A 26,259-nucleotide genomic window follows, 5' to 3' on the forward strand; every position below is an offset into this window, starting at 1 on the left:
TCTCCAACTTTCTTCACATTTCAGACCTTAACATTCAAACCTCACCTGTATTCATAGAAACTTTTACCTAACATCCCCAAATGTTTATCAGTAGAAGCTGAATGGAGAAAGAAACAGTGTTCATAGGGAGGCAGCTGAGGTGGTATCTTTGCTTCCACTAGGAATCCGGCCTAGTTGGGACAGATTTAGACATCAGAATATTATTTTGTCCAGTTGAATCAGTCTTCCATTTTGAGCCAGTTTTCTATTTTTTAAATTTAATACATGATTTTGACTTGAGTGGGCAAATAGTTCCACTGGGATGAACAATTAATTGTCATACTAGTGTGGTAGGGCCACTGTAACAAAATACAATCAAATGAGTGGTTTAAAAAACAAAAATGTATTGTCTCATAGTTGTGAAGCTAGAAAACTGAAATCAAGGTATTGGCAGAGCCCTGCTCCCTCTGAGACTCTGCATTTCACTCTTGCTTGCCTTTTCCTAGTTCCTGGCTATTGCTGAAAATCCTTGAAATTCCTTGGCTTGCAGCTGCATGAATCTAATCTCTGCCTTTGTTATCCCATGGCTGTCTTCTCATAATGCCTGTCTCTGTCTCCAGATTTTCTCTTTTTATAAGGACAGTAATTATAGAGCTCACGCTAATGACCTCATTTTAACTTTTTCCTTCTGTAAGACCATATTTCCAAAAAAAAAAAAAATCCTATTCAGATGTACTTGAGTGTATGTATATTTTTTTGAGGGGCACAATCAAACCCTTAATGGTTTACCCTCTGGCCCTCCAAATTTTATGTCCTTCCCACATGCAAAATACATTCACCGCATCCCAAAATTCCCCAAAGTCTTAATCATTTCACCATCATCTTTAAGTCCTTATGCTAAACAGCACAGCAAGTGTCAACAAATTTCAAAAGATTATAATCATAAAGAATATAGCCTCTAACTACAGAGGAATTAATCAAGAAATCAACAACAGCACAATAAGTAGAACATTTATAAATGCTTAAAAGTTAAGTATCACATTCCTAAATAATCCTCGGAAAAGAAATAGCAAAAGTAGAAAAATATGTAACCTACATATGCAATGAAATATTACTTGCCATAAAAATGAATAAACGATTGCCATTTGCAGCAACATTATACTGAGCGAAGTGAGATAAAGGCTATTATATGATAACACTAATATGTGAAATCTAAAAAAAGATACAAATAAATTTATTTATAAAACAGAAACAGTCTCATGGATATAAAAAACAAATTTATGGTTATCAAAAGGGAAGGAGAAGGAAGGATAAATCAGGAGTATGGGATTAACAGATACACACAACTGTATATAAAATAGACAAAATTTACTGTATAGCACAGAGAACTACATCAATATCTTGTAATAACCTATAATTGAAAAGAATCTGAAAAAATATATATACTTGAATCACTTTGCTGTATACCTGAAACTAACACAAGATTGTAAATCAAGTGCAAGAAAGAAAGGAGCTCCTGCTATGGCACAGTGGATTAAGGATCTGGTGTTGTCTCTGAAGCTGTGGTATAGGGGGCAACTATGGCTCAGATTTGATCCTTGCCCAGGGAACTTCCATATGTCATAGGCATGGCCAAAATCGTAAAAAAAAAAAAAAAAAGATACCATCAAGAATCAGGTATAAAGTTTCCTATTGTGGCTCAGCAGTAACAAACCTGACTAGTATCCATGAGGATGTGGGTTCAATCCCTGGCCTTGATGAGTCAGTTAAGGATCCAGTTTTTCTGTGAGCTGACCTATCTGCTCTAGGTCACAGATGCTGCGCAGATCTAGCGCTGCTGTGGCTGTGGCATAGGCTGGCAGCTGCAGCTGCAATTCAACCCCTAGCTTGGGAACTTCTATATGCCGGGTGAGGCCCTAAAAAGCAAAAACAAAAACAAAAAGTAAAGACAGAAGAACCAGGTATAGACAAAACATTACTTTCTGGACTCCCGAGTATATGTGCAGTGAAACTGACTCTGATCTGAGCACCTAGAAGATATCAAATAGTTACTTGAACTTCATGGCTCTCCTCCATCCACCCAGGCCTGCAGGATGAGGCTCTGGACCTGGGCTAAGCCTTATCCACCCTGAAGAGTAATTAAGTCTGAACAGTTTGGTTTTATCCCTGGCCTAGGTGCTGGCCATGAATTCTGGAGTCAGGAGTCTAAATGCATTGGCAGAGGTCCTGCTGCCCAAAACCCTTATGTTTTGCCTTTGTGGAAGTTATTAGTGGAGGTTATTATGAAGAGGCCTTGGGGGGATGGCATGAACCCTGAGAGATGTAAGCAGAGATAGTATTCAAGCTATGGCAATATCAGGAATAAGCCAAGCATGTGTACTCCCACTTATTCTATTCAATCTTGTAATGTGCAGTAAGACAAGAAAAACAAAAGGCATAAGTATTAAAAAAGTAAAATTAGAAAAGATTTTGAACTGATTTGTAATGAATATATGACATGTTAAAACCTGTGGATTTCTGCTAAAGCAGGACCTGGGTGAAATTTATATCTTTAAGTTTATAAATAGAAAAGAAAAGATTAAGAATCAGTTATCTAAGCCCCCATCTCCAGGAACTAGATAAAGAAGAGCAAATAAAATACAAAGAAAGAAGAAGTCAGTGAAACAGAGAATTATTGTAAAAGATAGAGATAAGTTCTTTGAAAATATTATTACAATTGACAGATTTCAATAAACATGGGCTAAAAACATAAAGGATAGAAAAAACTATTCAATAAATAGCAAGAAAGAAAAAAGTACTATTACTATAGATCCTATGAAGATGTAAAAATAAGTTGATGTTATGAATGGTGCTATATCTGTTAAATAAATTAAATCCAAATTTGAACAACACTCTCACAAAGAAAAATTCCTGATCTCCATGCCTTCCCTGATAAAGTCTTTCAAACATTTAAAAAGGAAAAAAATAGCAACTCACGTAAACACGTGAAAATAGAGAAAAGGAGGACAGTCCTTTATTACTTTTTAGGACAAAATATCCTAATCTCAGAACTCTATATGGACATTACAAGAAAAAAAATACAAGCCAATATCTGTAAACTTAGATACAAAGAAGCTAAACAAAATATTCATAGATAAAATTCAGTAATATGTAAAGAAAAATAGGATAATATATCGGACCAAGTGGGATTTATTCCACAAATGAAAGATTGGTTTAATATTTGAAAATTAATCAATGTAATTCACTATATTAACACAATTTATGCATAAAAAGTATTTGCTGAAATTCAGTCATTTGTGGTTTTAAAGACTCAGTAAAATAACAATAAAACTTTCTCAATTTAATAAAGAGTATCTACCAAAAAAATCTATATTTAAAACTGTACATTGTGATGAAATAGTAAAATTTTCTTCTGAAATTAGGAAGAAAAAGCTGTCAATCATGACCACTTGTAATCACAGTGTCTAAGGTATTTTACTTAGTGTGGTAACAAAAATTGGAAAGGAATAAAAATTGGAAAGAAGGGAGAAAAACTTCTGCGAAATATAGGTAATATAATTTTAAATGTAGAAAATTCAAAAGGATCTGCAAAAAACTGGAGTAATTGGTAATAGAATTTAGCAAGTATAAAGATCAATATTCAAAAATTAACTTTTTTCTGTATAACAAGCAGTGAAAAATAAAACTTTAAAAATACTGTTTACCACAAGATCAGAAAGTATCAAATTCTTAGAAATAAGCAAAACAAGAGATATCTAAGATCTATGTTAAAAATTATAAAACACATTTCAAAGGAATCAAAAGACCTAAGTAAAAGGAGTGATATATCATGCTTATTGATTGTAAGACTCAATAGTATTAAGATATCAATTTTACTCAAATTGCTCTATTGATTTAGTACGGTCTCAATCAAAATTCCATTTTGTAGAAATAAGCCAATTTTCTTTTAAAATTTTAAGTCAGCAGTCATGTTAAAATCACTTTCTAGCTGTAGATACTTTTCGATTTTTCTATATCCACAACTTGTCCGTCTCTTGTTTGATAGATTAAAAAGAAGAGTGTACCAGCCTTGGAGTCAGGATCCCTATCCAATTTCTGCCACAGACTTAATAGGCAGAGCAAGTGAGGAAAGCTTTCAGACCCTCAGTTTTCCCTTGGCCAGAGTGGAGATCGGGCTGCATGATCTCTAAGGCCTTGTGCAGGTATACATTTTATAAATTTATTAAGTGTAAGCAAAAAATGTCCACAGCCATCTCAATGGCTAAACCTCATAATATCTAAGATGAATCTAGAAATTTTTATTGAAATCTCAATTACTGAAGAGGAGAAAAATTGTGGGAAAATTGCTGTTTCTCTGAGTTATAAAATGCTAATTTCTTCACACTGAATTAAAAATGTAAAGTTAATGTATGATATTTTTATTTTAAATTTTGCAAAAGTATAATTTTACCTCCTTTGAGGAGCATTTTATTTGTGTTTTAATATAAATACGTCTGGATTATTAGGTAGTCTATTTACAGTGGTAAGAACAGAACTTTAATATACTTTAGTACATTTAAAATTGAAAACATTAAAAATAATGGCATTAAAGTAATATAAAGGACAAATTAGGCATAATCCTTAAATAAGTTAAAATTTAGTTCTACTGTAATAACAGAGAACAGGAAAGAAAAAGCAATGTTCAAAACGTAATTCTATCTCCATGAAAGATGTGTAGATGATGGATGCTAGCCCAGTAACAACTACTTGAAGCAGGAATGTCCAGCTTGGTCCAACTCCAGAAGCTTTTCCTTCTGGTATGACTGAAAAAAAAATTTATTCAAGGCAGGAATACCTATATCTAAAATTAACTTTCAAAGTAATAATTTTAAAGTAAAGAATTTGCTTGGGAAGTGGAGGGGAGGAAAAACAAGATACTGGATTATGGAAAGACTATGGTTCTGCCCCCCTCTTTTTTTTTGCCACCCAATGGGATATAGAGCTCCTGGGCCAGGGATCATATCCAAGTCACAGTTGTAATGCTGATCCTCTAACCCACTGTTCTGGGCTGGGACAAACCTGCATCCTGGCACCACAGAGACACCACCATCCTGCTGGGCCACAGTGGGACCTCCAGGAATATCTTTTCTAATGCAATATTTATTCTCTCTAGCTTTATTATAATTTATCAATCTCTTCCTTTTTTGTTATTTATTTGTAGATCATAACTCATTATCAAGTTCCCATGACCTTGTTCCCTTTTTCACATTTACCTTTAGCTTCTTAGGCTAGTTTTTCTTGCCAGATCAAGAGTAATGAAGCAAGGCCAGAGGGGGATTGTAGACTTTACCTTGCTTAGAAACTTTGGGATGGTAAAGTAAATCATTAAGAATTTTATTTTAATTAATTTTTTTTTTTTTTTTTTTTTTTTTTGGTCTCTTTAGGGCTGCACCCATGGCATATGGAAGTTCCTAGGCTAGGGGTCGCATTGGAGCTGTAGCTGCCATCCTACACCACAGCCACAGCAAAGCCAGATCCTTAACCCACTGAACAAGGCCAGGGATTGAACCTGCATCCTCATGGATACTAGTCAGATTCCACCACTAAGTCACAATGGGAACTCTAAGAATTTTATTTTACTTAGATTTTGCAGTACTGCCTTTTAGGTAAGCATGGCCTCTATCTTTGAGGCATAGACCAGGGACCCTGGACTTTGAATAGAGCCTTTATAGAACTTTTCTAAGTTACAGTGAGCATCTTCCAGATGAGGTGTCTAGAAGCTTTTGTAAATCTTGGTCCCTGTTTCCCTTCTTTGGGACACTCTGTCCCTCTGTTCTATAAGGTTGGGTAGAGCGGATGCCTGGAAATGTTCTGGGATTTGATCCTATGGGGTACTACAGATTTCTCCTGCTGGCTGATCTGCTATTTCTTTCATGATATTGGGCCACCAGAATGGGGATGACATGTTGATTTTAGGTGACTCTCAATTATATCAGAAGCAGAGTTTATGACGCTGGGCTACCAGTGGTCCATCATTTACTCTTAAACTTGAACCATTTGTGTGGGCCTGTGCATTTACTCTGACTTGTCCTTGTTTTGGCCACTGTGCTGCCTCTGATCAGTGTTGCCCAAGGGTTTAGGACCACCCAGAGGACTTTGAGACTTGCCCCTGATTAATGTTGTCTCATCAAGCACTCCTGGACTGATCTTAAGCCATGCTGGGTAAAAGACAGACATTGTTGGAGCAAATAAGGCTTTCTTGCTGTTCTATTCCCAGGCCTCTTGTCTATACTGCTGCTGGTAGTGGTGTCTGGAAGGCAGGGGTGTGGTGTGGTCAACATTGAAAATGGTCATTTTCTAGGAATAATATGATTACTGTATATAGAACTCGAAGAGATATTTGGGAGATAAGTCACCTTCTGTTTGTGTCTTAAAATTCAGACAGTAAAATGATCATTTCTGGAAAATCATTTATCATACACATTTTTATGGATAATATAGGTAATAAATTATCAATTCACATTTCTCTGTATAGTATGGATAAGAATTTCTGGTTATTATAAAGGAAGTACCGTAATAACTTTTGAGAGAGTCATTGAAAGCTAGAGTTCTTGGGAGGCATGAGGAATGCTGCAGTGCCATGAGTAGCAATGTAACCAGGATTAAATAAATAGTATTGGTGAACTGTAGGGGCAACAAGGTCTACGTTGTCTCCATGATAACATGTTCTTAAAGGCCATGGTATCATGGGTACTAACAGCACCATTTCCTTCTTCTCACAGTGGGAGATATGATCTTAGAAATGACACATTTGACAATAAAGAACAAGACAAGATGGTTCACAGACCTAAACAGGAATAGATGTTGTCTGAACACAATGAAGAATCTTCTCTGATAGGGCAATAAATAAATACTTAAGGGCTTCTTCTCTACCCATGTTTCTAAATCTTCACTGATAAATAACTGTAATTCACATGGGCCCAAGGATTTTATAATCCTTTTAAAATAAAAATTGCTGGGAGTTCCCATTGTGGCTCAGCTGTATGAACCCAATTAATAGCCACGTGGACCCAGGTTTGATCCCTGACCTTGCTCAGTGGATTAAGATCTGGTGTTGCTGTGAGCTGTAGTGTAGGTCGCAGACGTGGCTTGGATCTGGCACTGCTGTGGTTGTGGCATAGGCTGGTGGCTACAGCTCCAATTCCACCCCTAGCCTTAGAACTTCCATATGCTGAGGATGAAGCCATAAAAAGACAAAAAAAAAAATTAAAAAAAAATTTGCTTACACAAACAGGGGGACTCACATAGGGGTAGTCTTAGCTGAGAGAAACAAAGAAGATTTTGCAGCTGATAATTTATTGGTCTCTGGGATGCATCCTCGAGGTTCAAGTCAGGTGTATGAGAGTTCTGGGGATTAACTGAACTAGCAGGGGTGTGTCTAGGACAAGCTAAGGCTGCAGTGCTGCCATGATAGAGGACAATGATTGTCATTGAGAAGAGTAAGATCATAATAATAGCAGTTTGCTTCAAAGACCTGATGGAGGTAGGCCTGGAAATATAAGAACTAGTGACTTAATTGGTGGTCAAGGAAGTTTGAAACAGGCTGGGGCAATGCGATGAGCAGTTTATTTGCACAGATGAGAACCAACCTCTAGTGGCTAGTATGCCTTATAGGAACCCCTTTATGTATGGAGCCAGTACAATGGAGAAGTGGTACCTCAGAGGAACCATTATCAATCAACTGGACATGTGAATTAAGACTGCATGTTTCTTGAAGGCAGAGACTGACTCTTTATCATTGGAATTGCATATTATATTTCCTAGCCTAAAATATAGCAATAGTTCCGGAGATGCTTGTTGGATGGCTGAAGAGAAACACTCAAAAGAAAGAACTAAGTTTTATCATTTTGAAGATTAGAAGAATACAGAAGCCACATTTACCAAAGTTGCCTTACATTTTCATGAGAATGTTTCCTTCCACTTAAATTGGAAAACATATTAGTAGATGTAGTCAGATTGGATTTTAGGGTCATAAAAGAGACAGATCAGCACAAGGAGCAGTCTCACAGCAAAGATAGGATAGGGTTTTATTTATTCTGAGAGGACCCATTTCTCCCCCAAACAGAACTGAATCCAGAGGCTTCCTGGGAGGTGATAATATTGTTAGTGGGACCACTATTTTTCTGTGGCTCAGGACACAAGAGTTAATTACAAGTTTCCATTATGGTCTTCCTTATGTTCCTGCCAGAGAGCGAACAGATCTTTTTCCATTAGCAATTTCCCCTGAAATTCCCCTGTTTTCCTGATTCTGTTGATAAGACAGAATCACACAATTCCATCTGGTCCTACATCTGCTTGTCCCCATCTGTGTGTCCCTGAAGTGGGAATAGTCTTGCTCTCTGCAGAGCTTTCTACGGCTGGCCCTGTAGATGTGGCACAGGAGACCTCACCTTGGGTTGGCCTGCTTGGTGAGTCTGTTGTCATTTTGAATTATATGAAGTATTTATTTCCTATATAATGAAGGTGGACAGGGTGGCTGCTTATCTATTCTAACAATGTGTGTAAAAGGGAGAACTACAGAGAAAGGAAAACAAAAAAGTAAATTTATCTGCATCCTAATAACTTTCATCCACTCATGCCTGTTTCTTTACAGGCAGTAATTATGGGTTAGCGTTATATTGGTTATTCACTGAAATTGATTTATGTCATTAGCTAGTTAGTAGAGGTTTCTAAGCAAAGACTTCTTTGAGGATACTCTTTGGGACTCTCTCATGCTTTACATGGCATAGGGAACATGCTCATCTCTGTAGCCCTTTATCTTGTGCCAACTCTTTCTTAACCCATCTACAACTGTTCAACTTATTTCAAAACACAAAAAATGAGGTTATATTCTAAATTACAATGTGAAATGTAGGCCATTATTCAATGTGATTTCATATAATAGTGTACTCTGTGCAAGGAAGGCACTGGGCATCATCTTGTTCTTGTCCTGGCAAGACTGCTGTGATGTCAGCTAGTTACTGAATGATGGTTCTTTGGGGGATCAGTTCATGGCTCTCAAGGCAGAGGTAGCTAAAGTCCGGGGCTAGGTCTCCATTTTCTGCTCATCATTCACAATAGATAAGTCATTACAAATACATTCCATTCCATAGAGTGACCCTTTTCTCTACCCACTTTCTTTATGAGGATCTGGACTAAGCCTACCATCCAAGTGCACTGATTCCTCTGCTTTCTTCATCCAGCCTCTTCACCCCCACCCTGCAGCTCTCCAGGCTTTGTTCATAATTGGATAGGTGTGCCCTAGAATTTGCAGAAATTTATAAACACTGCAGAGAATAAGATGGTCAACATTGCTAAGCATCAGAAAAATGCCAATCAAGAACCGCAATGAGAGGATACCTAACACCTATTGGAATGGCTATTTAAAAAAAAAAAAAACAACTAAAAATAACAAATGTTGATGGGGGTGTAGAGAAAAAAGGGGCCCTTGTATGCTGTCAGTGGAAATGTAAATTGGTATAAGCACTATGGAAAACAGTATGGAGTTTCCTTGAAGAATTAAAGATAGAGGACTACCATATGATCCAGCAATCCCACTTCAGGGTATACAGTTGACCCTTGAACAGCGTGGTTTTAAACTGTGCATGTCCACTTACATGCAGATCTTTTTTTCACTAAATATGTACTAAAGCACTACACTGTTTGCAGTTGGTTGAATCTGCAGATGCAGAACCATGGATAGAGCAGACTATAAAATTATGTGTGGGGGGTGCCCATTGTGGTGCAGTGGAAACAAATTCAGCTAGTATCCATGAGGATGCAGGTTCAATCCCTGGCCTCTGTCACTGGGCTAAGGATCGGCATTGCTGTGAGCTGTGGTGTAGGTGGCAGATGGGGCTCGGATCCCATGTTGCTGTGGCTGCAGCGTAGGCCAGCAGCTGCAGCTCCTTCAACCTGGGAATTTCCATATGCCATGGTGTGGCTCTAAAAAGAAAAAAAAGTTACACATGGATTTTTACTTTGTGGGTGCTTGGCATCCCTAATTCCCAAGTTGTTCAAGGGCCAATATACTTATTTATTTTTTGTCTTTTTTTTTTTTTTTAGGGCCACACCCATAGCATATGGAGGTTTCTGGGCCAGGGATGGAATCAGAGCAGCAGCTGCCCACCAATGCCACAGCCACAGCAACTTGGGATTTGAATCGCATCTATGACCTACACCACAGCTCATGGTAATGCCGGATCCTTAACCCACTGAGTGGTGAGGCCAGGGATCGAACCCGCATCCCCATGGATACTAGTTGGGTTCGTTACCACTGAGCCACGATGGGAACTCCCCAAGCGTCAATTTATAGCCAAAAGAATTAAAATCAGAATCTCAAGCATCACTCACTGTGTTCCTTGCAGCATTATTCACAATAGCCAAAATAATCTATGTGTCCATTAACAGATGAGTGGATTTTTAAAAATGTGGTAGATACAAGAGAGGAATATTAGCCTTAAAACAAGAGGAAATTCTGCCATTTACAATAATATGAATAAACCTATAGGACATTATGCTAAGTAAATTAAGCCACACACAGAAGCACAAATACTGCATGAAACCACTTATATAAAATCTAAAATACTGACTCATAGAAGCAGAAAGAGGAATGGCAATTACCCGGGACTGGGGATGCGCGAAATGAGGATGCATTAGTCAAAGGATACAAAGTTTCATCTGTACGAGGTGAGTTAATCCTACAGATCTACTGCACAGCATAGTTCTTATGCTTAATAGTAGAAAACTGTGTATTTTAAAATCTTCTAAGAGGGTAAGTCGTGTGTTCTTATTGCAAAAGAGGATAGGAAGAAATGTATAGAGATAGTGGATATGCTTATGGCATAGATTGTGGTGATGGCTTCATGGATGTAAATTTATCTCCAAGCTTATCTATTTGTACACATTAAATGTACAGTTTTTTGTACGTTAATCATACCTCAGTATAGTGGTTTATAAAAACAAATGCCCAGAAGCAGTAGAAAGAGCACAGAACTCCTGTGGGCTAGCTAGGTAGAATAATCTCTGAATACTAAGACTGACACATAAAAGCCACGGCATAACTGAGGGAGTCTAGCCACAATCCTTGCTAACCTCTACTCAGTATGGAAACCGGACCCCAGTCCTGACAGGCTGCGTTGAGAATGAGGGCAATTTGGTTACGCAGTTGGTTACTCAGAAATAATACAAAGACATGTAACTATAGTGTTTCAGTAATGTGATCATAAAGCACTTAATAAAAAAAGCTGTTTTTACTCTCATCTAGGGTGTAAAATTGTGATCTCCAAAGAATGTGCTGGATTATTCTAGTCAGAGTAGATGAGAATGGTAAGATTTTAAGTCTTTAAAAAATATAAATTCTATTAATTTTTACTTTAATAGTTCATTCAAATGTAAAAAGATGTGTTTTTAAGAGACTTCTGTCTAATAGTTTACTATATCGAAATTTTTTTTTTTTTTTGTCTTTCTGCCTTTTCTAGGGCTGCTTCCCACGGCATATGGAGGTTCCCAGGCTAGGGGTTGAATCGGAGCTGTAGCCGCCGGCCTACGCCAGAGCCACAGAAACATGGGATCCGAGCCTCGTCAGCAACCTACACCACAGCTCACGGCAACACCGGATCCTTAACTCACTGAGCAAGGCCAGGGATTGAACCCGCAACCTCATGGTTCCTAGTCAGATTCATTAACCACTGAGCCATAGTGGGAACTCTGAAATTGTTAATGTATATGTATACCTTACTATATATATATACACACACATAAACACAATGCCTTTTTATATATATAAATGCCTTTATATCTACATATATGCATATATATGTATATGTATACATATATACCTTACAATAAATAGATAAATAAATATAGTGCCTTTCTCTGCTTTTTTTTTATCTCACAGTCAAGAATTTTCTGTCACTCTCATTGTGTGGGTCAGTATTGATCTCCTTCTTCTCTTACCTCCCAGTTTCTCTTGAGTTCTCCAGAATCTGACTCAGTGTGTTTTTTGGTGCACCCCTGAGGCCATCTTCTGAGTCTGATTCAAAGTCAGGAATGATGTCATAGACCTGCTTTCAGGAAGGTGAGGTCATGTCTTAATTACCAGAACATTCAGGATTCATAGATTACTATTGATAGTACCTTGAAGAACCTGAAACAATCCCAGTAGCTCTCATTTCCTGACCAAGCAGAGAGATTTCTTCTTCCTTGCTGGATAAGATCCACTAGTCTTGTACAATTTCTGGAAGTAGAAATATTAGACCCCCGCCCCACTTCTTGACGGTTATAAATTAAAGCAACATCTTGAAAATAGACAATTTGGTAGGCAGTAGAGTTAACATTTCCTGAACAATTTTTATGAGCCAAGAAATAGACTAAGGACATTCCATGGATTAACTAATTTATTCTTTACAGCAGCCTTGTAGATACTCTTATGCTAATCTTGCAGATGGACAAATTGAGGTTTAGGGAAGTGATTTACAGGAAATACATCACAGGTAATACAGCACAGGTTATAATGCAGGCAGTGCGACTCCACAAGCCGCATTCTTAATCACTGTGCTATATAGTTCCTTTGAACAGTTGCCCAAGGCTAATTTCCATATTGGCTTATTTAACCATTTAAATCATGAGGAATCACTTAACCTAGCTGTATCTCAGAGTCTTTATTTATGACAATAAAGGATTAATCAACACGATGATTTTTTTTCTCTTTCAGGGTTTCATAATTGTATGAGGGATTAGGAATTAGAGTCCTTAGAGATTACATTGCCTCTTCTAGAAAATTTCTGAAACTTAACATCACTTAATTGCTGGGTATACCATTGTGTATGTTTTAGAACCAGAATATGGTTTAAACCCAGGTGAAAATCCCACTTACAAACGTGTTCCACAAAGAGTAGGTGAGAGAGAGAAAGCATGAATATACCCCAGAACATGGCAGGGGGGTGAGAGAAAGAGAGAGAGATCCTGTGTAAGAAAGTGTTTGACAGATTGTGAATGTGCGAGGATGAGAAAAGGTTGAGAACAAACGTGAATTAAGAGAGTGTACAAGTGTGTATGTGAATGAAGAGAATATATAAGTACACAATTTAAGAGAGTATATAAGTGCGTGTGTGAATCTTTGCATGTGTGTGTGTACATGAATGTTTCACTAATTAGGCACATAAATTTCCCTAAGAGCAAGAGGCCAGCCCCATGCCCTGCACACGCATACTCTCACACACCTTATCTAAGTCATTGTTCAGAACAATGTCACATGGTCACCATTCTCTGCAAAAGATACCTAGAAAGTGAATATCTAACATAGAAAAAAGGAATTGATGTGAGTGGCTGAGATGGATCATGATTTTGCACCCTGTGGTTGACGGTATTGTTGCCCTGGACCAGAGGAGTTCTTTTTGTAGAGGCAGGGAATGCTTTTGGATCAGCCATGAACAGATGTGCCACAATAGTCATGACACTTTTGGAGAAGGATTCATAAGAAAGTATTAAGATGTGAGGTATGAGTTTTAGTTTTCACTATATATCTTCTGCATTGCTTGAATCTTGAGCATGAGATATTGTTTATTTAATAAATATGAGAAAAAGAACAGGAAAGTCTAAGAGGCTCTTTTAAGTTGCTTACTGAGTTATGCAAAATTTTTAACGTTTCCTATGAGGTTTATATGCCTTCAATAATCATTCTGCTATTATATGCAATTATATTTTACCTGTAATTGTTTGGGGTGGGAATCAAGGGGCAATTTTTATTTTCCACATTTGGGCTGATGTCCAGACGGAGATAAAGTAAATGCTTTAAGACCGAAAGCAGAGAAGAGAAATTTAGTTAAGGAAGGAAATCCAGAGGTAACCATCAGTGTCCAAGTAATAGGAGTTTGTAGATGTCTCAGGGATGGTATTAAACTTGCAACAATTTGAACTAATATTAAGTACATCATAAAGGCTATTACGAAACTGAGTGGCCACATCTGTGCTACAAATGGTGGCATAAAAGCCCTGGAGTCCCAAAGGTGAGACTCACTTGTTAATTGTAGCAATTCCAAGTATATGGAAGAGCAACAGATCTCCACTTATTATTCTAAAGTAACCTAACTTTTAAAATAAGGCCCAAATCAAATTATATTGAACAAAGAACATTTTGGGTTTTTTTTTTTTAATCCTCACCTTTTATATATTTACAAAAGTTTTCTGGTCCTATTTTTATGACATAGTGCTTAGGCGCTATGACAGTTGCTGAAGAAGAGGATTTTGCTCCTGAATTGGAACATAGACAGATATACAAATAAATATTCTAGGTGGCTTCCCAGGATACATTCTAAAAGTTATGCCTATGAGCATTCAGAAAATGGTAATTTTAGAGTTCCCATCGTGGCTCAGCAGTAAGGAACCCTACTGGTTTCCATGAGGATGCAGGTTTGCTCCCTGGCCTCGCTCAGTAGGTTAAGGATCCAGGGTGGCTGTAAGCTGTGGTGTAGGTTGCAGATGTGGCTCAGATCCCAGGTTGCTGAGGCTGAAGCATAGGCTGGCAGCTGCAGCTCTGATTCAAACCCCCTAGCCTTGGAAGTTCCATATGCTGTTGGTGTGGTCCTAGAAGGAAAAAAAAAAAAAAGATAATTTCCAAACAGGGAAAATCAGAGACTACTTTATCAGAAGATACTCATATACTTATTTATTAGGTTTCACATTTCCCATTTTCCTAAATTTAAAATATAACCCACAACCCTTAAGATAGACTTCCACTCATTCAGTGTATAGTCACAAAGGAAAGCTGAATAAGACCTTCCTACACTTAAAATTATGTAATTAATTCAAAAGGTAATTACAGGGAACTGTAAAATTGGCAATAAAAAGATAACTTACCACTTTGATCCTCACCTGTCAGGGTTCTTGCCAGGTGCTGGTGCACACCTGAGGTTCTTCATTGCAGAAAGAAGGATTATGTGTGACCCATCCTTCCCAGGGAAGACACAGAAAAATTAGGTCTCTCACTGAATTGCTTTCCAGGTGGGTTTTGGTGGGAAGTGGGTTGTTACTGGATTTGGGGGGGGAGCGGTTTGGTGCTCAAGAGAAGCATTGCTATAGCCTTATGTGGGAATGGTAGATGTTGAATGAGAGATGATTTCGTTGAAAGTGACATAGTAGAAGCAAAATGACAAATGCGTCAGCCTGGTGTGGGCTGGGAGAAGAAAGGAGGCTCTCACCAGAAAGGCATGCCCTACTGTACCTGGACTGAGCGAGGAACGAAAAAACTTTCTTCCTATTTCTATTGGGCACCATTTGCATACTTACTTTTTCCAATAGCAGTATTGCACTGACATTTACATTTACTATTTTCAAAAAAAAAGGTGTAATAGTTCATGCACATTACTGGTTAAACAGCTTATAAAGAACTGTTTTAGTTAACCTAGAAATCAGTAACACAATCTATGGCGCAATGTATTCTGCAAACCACATACAAATGCAAATGTGACAATACAAATGCACTTTTATGTACAACTAGATAGTAAGTTGGAGCTACTTGTAAAAAACAAAATAATTATGAGTAACATATGCTACACATGGTCCGTTTTTACCTTAAACTTATGCAGTGATTTTTATCTGTAGAAGCTTTAAATATATTGCATATGTTTTGGTTATGTTCAAAATGTATTTATTTCAGGGACAATTTAGAGTGTGGACATTTCTGGATACACCATATCTTTAGTTGTACTTTCTTCATTTGGTTAGTTGATTAAATGCAATCAAATACAAATAACTTCATTTAACTAATTTGATTAATCACATGTAAATAAACTATTTGATTAATCTAATGTAAACAACTTCATTAACTTAGAATGTATTAGATGTAGGGACAGACTAAAACACATTTTTTTTTTCATTATAAACTAACCACCTTGCATGGTGTACACCATCTGGTAAGGGCTCAGTAAAAATAGGTAAAAGAATAAAAGGTGTATAAACAAAAGCTTGCACATAAAATTAAGGAATGATTATATATAGTTACTCCTTAAAAAGAATGTGAGCTGAGGATTTGGGTTCCATTTGTTCACTGGGGTGTTCCCAAGAGAAACTAGGAAGCAACTGGAGGAAGAAGCAGATCATAGGTTTGCGTTCCAGTAAACCTGGTCCTGGCTTTGGTCCTGGTCTTTGCCTAATGCCCTCAGGGCTCTGAAGTACAAATTCCACCACACAACGTCATTCCAGGGGAAACAAATTGGGTGTTTATACTCAGCACAAGTTGTGAAGGACAGTAAACTCCTCTGGCTCTCACCTCTGGGTAGCTCCAAGGTCCAAGGGCAAATCTAAGGTTTCCATGATGAACAGTGAGCAGTGAAGCAGATGAGTCAGGAGGACTGATGCCCAGCGCTGGTGAGAAGGATTGACAACCTAAGTGAACTGCCAACAGGGTTTGCTACAGCCAGCAATTAGCTGGCCAAGATTGTAACATGAATCTTTAGTTGAGAGAATGAACCTTACAAGTACATTATAGTAAACTATTTCTTCATCTAAAATGTAATTGTATTATTTGGTTAATGGATTCTAAAACAAAACACAACACATCATCTTCAAACCCAAATAGCCAAATGTGTTTCAGTATTTCTTATGATTTTTATCATTGTAAAGCATTCCACATACTTTTAATCAACATGCACACAACATTTTGTAGTCTTTTTTTTTTTTTAAATCAGCATACATCATTGTGCCAGTGACTTCTTCCCTGAGGTTCTCCAGGCTCTACCCCTGCCTAGTTGGTCCTGTATCTCTCCTCTATCCTCCTGTCTCTCTATACTTCTGCCACAGTCATGATTTTACACTTCCTTGGAATCAACCTGCCTTTCGTTCATTTGGGTCTTTACTCAGGCTGGACTGAGCTTCCTCCTTCTTCAAATGACTGTCTCCATCTCAGCCTTAAGATCTCAGCTCCCATGTAACCCCTTTTAAGAGGACTTCCCTGATCACTGAAGACAGAACCATCACAATTCTCTATCCCTTTACTCTTTCTTTACTTTGTGGCAGGTGCCTTTTATACTATGTATGTCTTTGCTTACTCACCTGTGTCTGTTTACTGCACTACACTTTAAACTTCATGAGTACAGAAACTATCTCCATTTACCACTGTCTACCTAATTCCTAGCACAGTGCTGGCATAAAGTAGGTGCTCAAAAAGTATTTGTCAAATGAATAAAAAGTATAACTATCCAGTGATAGGACCTTTTTATAAACACATTAGAACTTTGACTTCTAACCTAGTATCACTCCCTTAAGTAGCTTCATTGGGATGATACGTATTTATTTTAATGACACTCTTATTGTTCAAAATATCTATGAAGCCTCTGTTAGAATTATTCCTCAAAGTATATTCTTTTGAGTATCTTTTGTAGAAATAGCCATTTTCTATAGTGGTCAAGATTGGAAAATAAAATCATGAGTGCTTGGAGTTCCCGTCGTGGCTCAGTGCTTAACGAATCTGACTAGGAACCATGAGGTTGTGGGTTCAATCCCTGGCCTTGCTCAGTGGGTTAAGGATCTGGGGTAAGGATCTGGGGTTGCCGTGAGCTGTGGCGTAGGTTGCAGACACAGCTCGGATCTGGCGTTGCTGTGGCTCTGGTGTAGGCCAGCGGCTACAGCTCTGATTAGACCCCAGCCTGGGAACTTACATATGCCGTGGGTGCGGCTCTAGAAAAGGCAAAAAGACCAAAAAAAAAAAAAAAGACAAGAAAATAATGAGTACTGTTTCTGGTTACTTTGAAAGTACTGTGGCTGGAGTTTCTGACATGGCACAGTGGAAACGAATCCGACTAGGAACCATGAGGTTGTGGGTTCGAACCCTGGCCTTGCTCAGTGGGTTAAGGATCTGGCATTGCCTTGAGCTGTGGTGTAGGCTGCACATGCTGCTCAGATCTGGCGTAGCTGTGGCTGTGGCATAGGCCAGGGGCTATTATAGCTCTGATTAGACCCCTAGCCTGGGAACTTCCATGTGCTGCGGGTGCGGCCCTCAAAAAGACAAAAAAAAAGTACTGTGGCTAATTTTTTTTTTCTTTTTTCCTTTTTCTTTTTAGAGCTGCTCCTGCAGCATATGGAAGTTCCCCAGCTAAGGGTTGAATGGGGCCTATGCGGCAGCTTATGGGAAACACTGGATTCTTTACCCACTGAGCAAGACCAGGCATCAAACATGCATTCTCAGAGAGAAGACATCAGGTCCTTAACCTGCTTAGCTACAATGGGAACTCCATGTTTTTTTTTGAGTTGCTTAGGAGCTGGATCTAGAAGTTTTTCCAACAGGAAATTTCAGATAAGCTTCCATGCAGCAGTGGTTACAAACGTGTTGCATCGAAATATGGTTGGGAGTGGTTCTTGGTGTCTTTGGGTATAGAAAAATGCACAAGTGAACACTATTCTCATTTCTTATTAAAAAATTCAACTTCCTTACTTTAGAATTACAACTTCACTGAAAAACAATTAAACTGAATAATTTTTTTTTGCCTTTTTAGGGCTGAATATGCGGCATATGGAAGTTCCCTGGCTAGGGGTCGAATCAGAACTACAGCTGCTGGCCTACACCACAGCCACAGCAATGCAGGATTCGAACCTTGTCTGCAACTTACACCACAGCTCATGGCAATGCCAGATCCCTGACCCACTGAGCGAGTCCAGGGACCAATCCCGCATCCTCATGGGTACTAGTCGGATTCATTTCCACTGTGTCACAATGGGAACTCCCTAAACTGAATAACTTTTAACATATTGTTTAATGATTATTTTTACTCAAATGATTAGTCTTCTCAATAAATTTGAAAGTTTAATTATGGCTGACCAAACTTGCGTAAAAGAAAAAATGAGGTGTGCAATCCCTAAAACCTGCTTTAAATGCAGTAAAACAAGGCTGTATCATGCTAATTGGGAAAAGAGACTGGCCATTTTAGTGACAAGTTGTCTTAGAACATTAACTTTAAAAATGCAGTTTTATTATTTTTAAATGCCTTTAGTCACATTGCTGACAGGGGCAGGAAAGGGGAAAGTAGGCTATGTCTTAAAAATCATATGAATGTGTTTTTTGGTGATTATCTTATTCGTATGTAGCAGTCTCTTTTTCTTTCTCTCTTTTTTTCCTTTTTTTTTTTTTCACCAGTGAAGTGGTTTTATAATTATCTTCACAGGATTTCTTGGCCTTCAGCCTTAATCAGGCTAATCATTTTTGATAATTTCCTAATCGGCTATGTTTTGGATGGGACAAAGTGAAATTTTACCTGCTACTTGAAATTTTAGCTAGTGCTGGTTACAGTTATCCACATTTTTTAATAAGTACGTAGAGAATAAAGGAGTCTTTTTTTTCCCCTTTAGTTTAGCTAGTAAATTCATTAGGGAAAGCTTTGAAGCTTATACCTGTGCTCTACAGACCTGCCTAGTCACTCTCCTCTAAATATTTCTTCTTCTGATATTGGCATGTTACTGGGTGCAGAACTGGAGAAGGCAGACACATGGATTAATTCTAGGTTGAGGTTTTGCCAGATGGGAGGGATGAAAGAAACATGGGGCAAAACCATTCAGAAAGAGAATGGTTGAAATTCTGGATTGGTCCTACCTATGAAATTGTAGATCAGTTGTGAGAGTAACTGGGCAAACTTCCTTGAAGAATAGGCAATTGGGATAAATGATCAGGACATCTGAATTAGTAAGTTTATTTTCTGGTGATGACACATTTCAAAAGTATGTCTGTGGGAATATGGGAAGTAATAAAGCCTGTGAAGTAGCATTGATGGTCAAAGATGACATAGAGGTAAGAGGCTAGAATATTGGCTGAATTGCCCTCATAGTGGGCATCGCATTCAGTCAGGATATGGAAAGGAAAACTATGAATTTGGTAATCAAATTTTTCATAAATGGAGGAGAGACCAGTGGATGGTAGGCAACAGTAATAGAGAGAGATGGATGGTGTGTGAGGAGGGGGGCGTTATAGACAGGTGGGAATGCAATTGTTGGAAGTGACACTGGAGAACGAAATGGGTATGCTTCTTTTCTCTGGTCTCTGTAGTACATGAGATGTGCTATGATTGGCCAGCTCCTGCTAAGAGGCTTATCCTCAGGGGAGATTTGGGTTTCAGGTAAGCTGGACAACACTAAGTGAAGATAGAAGATACAGAGCAGTGTGTCAATCACCTTTCCATTCTTCAGCTAAGCAATGGAATGGATGGGAAAAGAGAGGCAGAAAGCTGGGGCAGAGGAAGTGCAGGGTGATCTGGGTGTGGTGAGGGTATTGTGAGTAGTTAGACGACAGGAGCTTTTTATATTTAGTGATAAACCCAGGGAAAAAGGACTGAGATGGAGGGCTTGTGGACCTACCAGTACCTTGGACAGAGGAAGCACTTGGGTCTCATTGAATTCAAGCTGCTGCTTGGAAGGGAGTCCTGCAAAGCTGGGCTTGGTCTTTAGGATGGGTGGATGGCTGCGGAGAGCTGCAGCAACAGAGAGACACCCAAAGGGAGCCTTGAGGCATAAGCGGAGCGGCAGGCAATGGCATAGGCAGACTATTCTGTCCTCTCCTCTGTGGCTGGGTTCTCTTTTCTGGAGGCCAGAGTGGGAAATAAGATCAGTGCTTCCTCTGATCCTTATGGATTCTGCCTGGCATTTCGCTTGCAGCTGATCTCCTGGTCCTGGCTTCACTGAATGTCACTAACAGGCAATTTTCCCTCTTTCTACTTTTCTACAAAAGCCTGCAATGAACATTCATTACTTTTAGAAGGATGGGGAAATATTTAAAACAAAGTTAATTCAATAACAAATGCTGATTAATGGTTCTCACATGTCAGATGTAGCCAGTGTGGGAATATAAAGACAAATAAAACAAAGTTTCTGACCTTAAGGAGTGGGCAGTTCAGGAGAGAAATATTTCGGTTACTATTTCATGTAAGCCTCACAGTAACGTGAATCTGTGACCTTGCTTCTTTCTGTCTCCAGAGAGAATACTTGAAAAATTCAGGTTGCAAAACAAACAGAAATCATCTCTAAAGATAAGCATCTTTATAATCAAAGAATGACAGCAATTCAAAATACCCATATGTTACCTCTGTCCTCCACTTCACCATGGAAACTCAATCTTAGAGGACCTGTGTCTGTGAGACCTTTGAATTTCTTTGTATAATGTTACTATAAGAACAATCAGAAATTTAGAAAAGATTAAACACTGTATTGGTATAACATTTTCTGATTATATTTTTGAATTTCTTTTCGAAATTTAAAAAGAACTTGAGCTTATTTACCTGAAAATAGCTTTTTAAAATCATGTTTTACATTTAAAGAGGACCTACCATTCCTGATTAGATCTAGACTGACATCTGGACTCAAATATCACCTTTTTGTAAGGCGTTTCCTGATAATCCTGTTTTAAAGTGGAAACCCCATCACCTTCCCTGATTTATTTTTCTCATTAGCAGTTATCATTTTCAAACACATACATACCCTCTCTACTTGTTCATTGTTGACCTATCCCAAGATGGCATAAATGTTTGTTCCATTTCTTCATGACTGAATCCCCAGCACCTAGAATACTGCTTGGTGTATAGTAGATGCTCAATAAATACATGTTGAGTAAAGCAGTTAAATTCTCCCCTTTCATCTAGAGAGTTCCAACAGACAGTGATAAAGTTTTTTCACAACTATGCAAGAATGCACAAGATTTGGAATTATTTTTAAACAAAGTTACAGCTTTTTCTTTTATTAGCAAGTGAAATATGGAAATTTCTTGGGGAAATGTGAGCAGATTGTGAATGCAATGGAGTTTTTCATATTAAGCACTTCAAAGTGTTGATGATATTCTCACTTCTAGAACATGCACACGTTGGTAGAGGCATCACCCTGCCATTGCTTGTATATCACTAGTGAAGGTCACATCATCCACAGAGAGCATTATCCCACATCTATGAAGAGAGATACCCTGCTATTTGTGTGGAGCTACCCTTACCAGACTTTGGCCCTGCCTCGTATTCTCAATCTCCACACAGCCCTGAACTCCCCTATACTTTGGCTCAGATTTTCTTCTTGGTTCTTAGGACACACCTCCAGCAACTCCATAGGCTTGTTGCCTGGCTCCCATCTGGCCAGGTGACAGAGCACCTCCTTGGCTGCAAGCAATGCATCGACCTGAAGCAGCCAGAGATGAAAGTATTTGTCTGAGACTGGGGTAGAAGATGGGGCTCTGGCTGCCCAGGCTCTGTCTACCCTGAGAGATGAAGGGATCGGGATTTTTTTACAACTGCAGTTTATTCATCACTTATTCACCTTGTTGACAGCTCATTGTTCATCAGAATCTTGCTGTTTTGATAGTCCCTAATGCTAGTATATATAACTGTAGACCTTCAGATTTCTGTGGAACTTTCCTTCCCTTGCTATAACTTTAGGAGAGTCCCAGCATTGTCTAGCAAATTCTTGAAGCTCCCCGAAACTGCCGTTGACTTTATTGTCCCATCACCCTGGATTATTGCTTGATGCCTCATTTGGTTGCTGTTTTCTCTGTCTTGCCTCCACAGGGTTGCCTGTCTTTACAGTATATTAAGGTCTAGGAAATTGGTCCCCTTCATTGTTTCTAAGGAGCAGTATTGGGCACCAAGATATTGCAAAATTTACCCAAACACCTCTTTTAGTCCTGCTTGCTAATTTTTCTAATACATACACCACAGGATAGCTGATTTTGAGTTGAGTTCAGTAGCAACTTCCAGGCTACACTATAAACTATAAATGTCTTCAGATGTATTTCAGTCCAATGCACCATGCCTAAGGCTTTTTTTTGTACAAAATAAATTGTCTCCCAGAAAACCTAGAGTATTACTTGTTAGGATTTCTTAGATCTTCTATCCTCTTTATATTTTAACTGCGAGAGCAAACTATTGTGAGTTCTTTTCTAAAAAGTCTTCAATACCCTTTGCAAATTAATGGATAGAAGTAGGAATGGAGTCGGAAGGAAGAAGAGCAACTATCTAGACATTTGGGCTATGGTCTATTTGGGAACTCACTGCACTGTTATTTTTTATGTTCTCTATCATAGTTCCCACTGTGGTACAGTGGGTTAATGATCTGGCTTTTCTCAGTGGCATTGCCACTTTGATCCCTGGCTCAGTGCAGTGGGTTAAGAATCCAGCATTGCTGCAGCTGTGGCTCTGATTCAGTCCTTGGCCCCGGAACTTCCATATGCTGTGGGTGCACCAAAAAAAAGAAAAAAATATGGAATAACTCAATGAACTCAATGACATTCTTGTTGATCTTTGTCATATCAATCTATTCCTCTTCAAGTTCATCCTAAAAGAGACACTTAAGATAATTTTTTTCAATTAGAATTATAAAGTTAATAGCACTTGCTAGAATGGCTTAATAAATGTTTGCTTATATTTGAATCAAAGTGTTTAAATGTTGTCAATCATCTTATTCTCATTATTTCCGAGAAAAGGCTCTTCCTGCATTTTTAAATTAAACCCAATAAATTCAACTCCAGTAACCTAGTCAATCTAATCAATCCAAGTGATCAAATCCACTAGTCTTTTTCATTCTATATTATTCCAGTAAGCTTATCCAACCCTTTACATACCAGGAATTGCTTCATATGTTTTATTGATCTCCATTTTAAAATCTAGTACTGGTTCACTTTGCCCTGAAAGTTGTTCTGATTCATCTCCATCAGTTGAAATCATTCAATTTTAAAACTTTGTGTAAGACTAGCTTTTTTCAAGGGTTTTCCAGAATCTTTAGGACTAACTAAATTTACATATGACTAAATTATTAATAACTTACTAATATTTCCCAGTTTTAAAGCATTTTTCTTTTCTATTATCTAATCAAATTTAAAGCCATGATTGCCTTCCTTTTCATAGCCCAAAGTAGGTTCCAAATACTTGTTGAATAAAAAAGTGAAAAAGATGTGTATTCTCATAGTAATGCTATTGGCAAAGGAAAGAAAAAAAAAGTGAACTCCTCATTCATAAAAACTAGTATGGCTCTGAGTGAACAGAGCCAAAAGTAAAGAATATGCTAGCATAATAAGAAGACGACATTTGGAAAAATTTATAAAGGAATTTGAAGTGTTGTGATATTTAGACACCAGAGTTCACTTTTCAAAGTGGACATTTTTACAACCTACTGCATAAGCCTGTTTAGTTCTAGATACTAGCAGCTCTGGTATAGGGCTGAGAAGCAAATTGGGTGATGATAAAGGGCATTTTGAAGGGTCATACTGAAAGGAACTTTGGTTTTAAAGTATTGAATGATAAGTATAATTGAAGAGCTCATTATTTACAAGATTAGAAAGGGCAAAGGAAATTTACATCTGAAGGGAAAATATAATAAAGGTCAAACCTCTTCATACCTTCAAGTATTGGCTGTATTAAGGTTTGAAATTGTGATGTAATTGTTAGAATCAACTAAAGTAAACTCAAAAAAGGTGTTATTTTTCCGTGCATTTCTGTATCTCCTCACTTTTTTTATTATGGAAAATTATAAGCACTTAAAAAAATGCCAGAAAAGTTTTAATGAACCCATATTGTACCCATTGCCCAGATTCAACAACTACAAACTGAAGGTTAATTCTATTTTATATATATTCCAAGTTCTTCACTCTTTCATTCATTTCTTATATATTTTGGTATGCATCTCTAGAAAATAAAGAGCTCTTTTCTAAATTCAGTACAATTGTAAGACATTATTAAGAATACTTAATATTTTCCATCTTTACATTATTCAATCATAAATATATTTCATTTATAGTTTGTTTAAATTGTGATCTAGGTAAGGACTACACATTGCAAATGGCTAATGTGTTTTTTAAGGCTCTTTCAATGTATAGACTACTTCCATTCCCTTTTTCCCCTTGTAACTAATTTGTCAAAGAAATGGAACATTTTTCTCTTGAAAACTATTTGCCATACCTGGATTATGCTGATTGTCTTTCCATGTTGTCTTTTACATTGTCCTCAATCTCTTGTAGTGACTCAAGTATCCAAATCATGTTCAGATTGTGTGTTTATTTATTTATAATACACATTTTCTTTCTTCCTTCAGAGCACATGTAATGAATGCCTGCTTGTTCATCTTTTTTTAGTGATGTTAGCAGCCATTACTGATGAACCTCTAGATCCATAACCTATTGCTACATAGTGATCATTTATCATCTGCAATACCTCTATTAGGAGAAACTTCCTTTCATCTATCTTTGGATTATCTGGTGGTACTGCTCATATAGAAAAGAGAGAATAAGTAATTAATCCTTTTATTTATTTATCCATTTCAAAATGATAATTTGATTTATAGGTGTCCTCTTGTGGTGGCTCATTGAATTATTATACTTATTTAATTTTTTTTGAAATGTGCCAGTTCATTAGTATTATTACCTTTAATGATGCTCCAATAATAATAAATATATGATTATTTTTTGGCTGCTCCCATGGCATGTAGAAGTTCCTGGGCCAGGGATTGAACCCGTGCCACAGCAGTGACCTAAGCTGCTGTGGTGACAAGGCTGGATCCTTAACCTGCTGTGCCAAAGGAGAACTCCCATAAGAATATGTTTTGAATGTTATATTTACTATCTTTTAATGTATCATTCAGCAATTTGACAGCAACAAATATGAAACAACTGTGAAACAAGAGTTTTGTACAAATTTTATAACTAAGGTAAGAAAAGGGCAACCCTCTCCTTCTCCACTCCAAATTCATGCTGCTTCTAGAACATTGGAGAATGTTTTGTTTGTTTCAGATGACTGAAACATTTAAGTAAGCACACATCACAATGAAGGAATACCTAAAACTTCCTAAGATATAAAGGCTGTAGGCAAAAAAAGAAAACTATTTATAATTACTTTTTAAAGATACTTCCGTATTCATTACAGCATTATTTATAATTGCTAAAATATGGAAATAGCCTAAAAGTCCATCAAAGGATGAATGAAGAAATTGTTCACACACACACACACACACACACACACACACACAGAGCACATAAAATGGAATATTATTAAGCCATAAAAAATAATAAAATCTTCCCACTTGTGACAATATGGATGGACTTGAGGGCATTATGCTAAGTGAAATAAATCAGAGAAAGACAAATACCATATGGTCCCTTTTATATGTGGAATCTAAAAAAAACCAAAGTTCATAAATACAGAGAACAGATTGGTGGTTGCTGGGAGTGGGAGGTGGAAGAAATGGGTAAAGCAGATCAAAAGATAAAAAGAAAAAAAGATTTAAAAAATTGTAATTCCTGTCCGTCTCAATTACTTG

At 37.7% G+C, this 26,259-nt stretch overlaps 1 long non-coding RNA gene across 1 annotated transcript in view; it reads left to right on the forward strand.

Annotated features, from left to right (window-relative positions):
- LOC102162507 overlaps positions 8,313–26,259 on the forward strand; it is a 131,618-nt gene continuing 113,671 nt past the window's right edge. Inside the window, exon 1 of the long non-coding RNA XR_002339204.1 lies at positions 8,313–8,426. This is a non-coding gene — a long non-coding RNA (uncharacterized LOC102162507). The remainder of the gene's footprint in view (positions 8,427–26,259) is intronic.

The sequence above is a fragment of the Sus scrofa genome, chromosome 15 (genome assembly GCF_000003025.6).
Source record: "Sus scrofa isolate TJ Tabasco breed Duroc chromosome 15, Sscrofa11.1, whole genome shotgun sequence".
NCBI lineage: Eukaryota > Metazoa > Chordata > Mammalia > Artiodactyla > Suidae > Sus > Sus scrofa.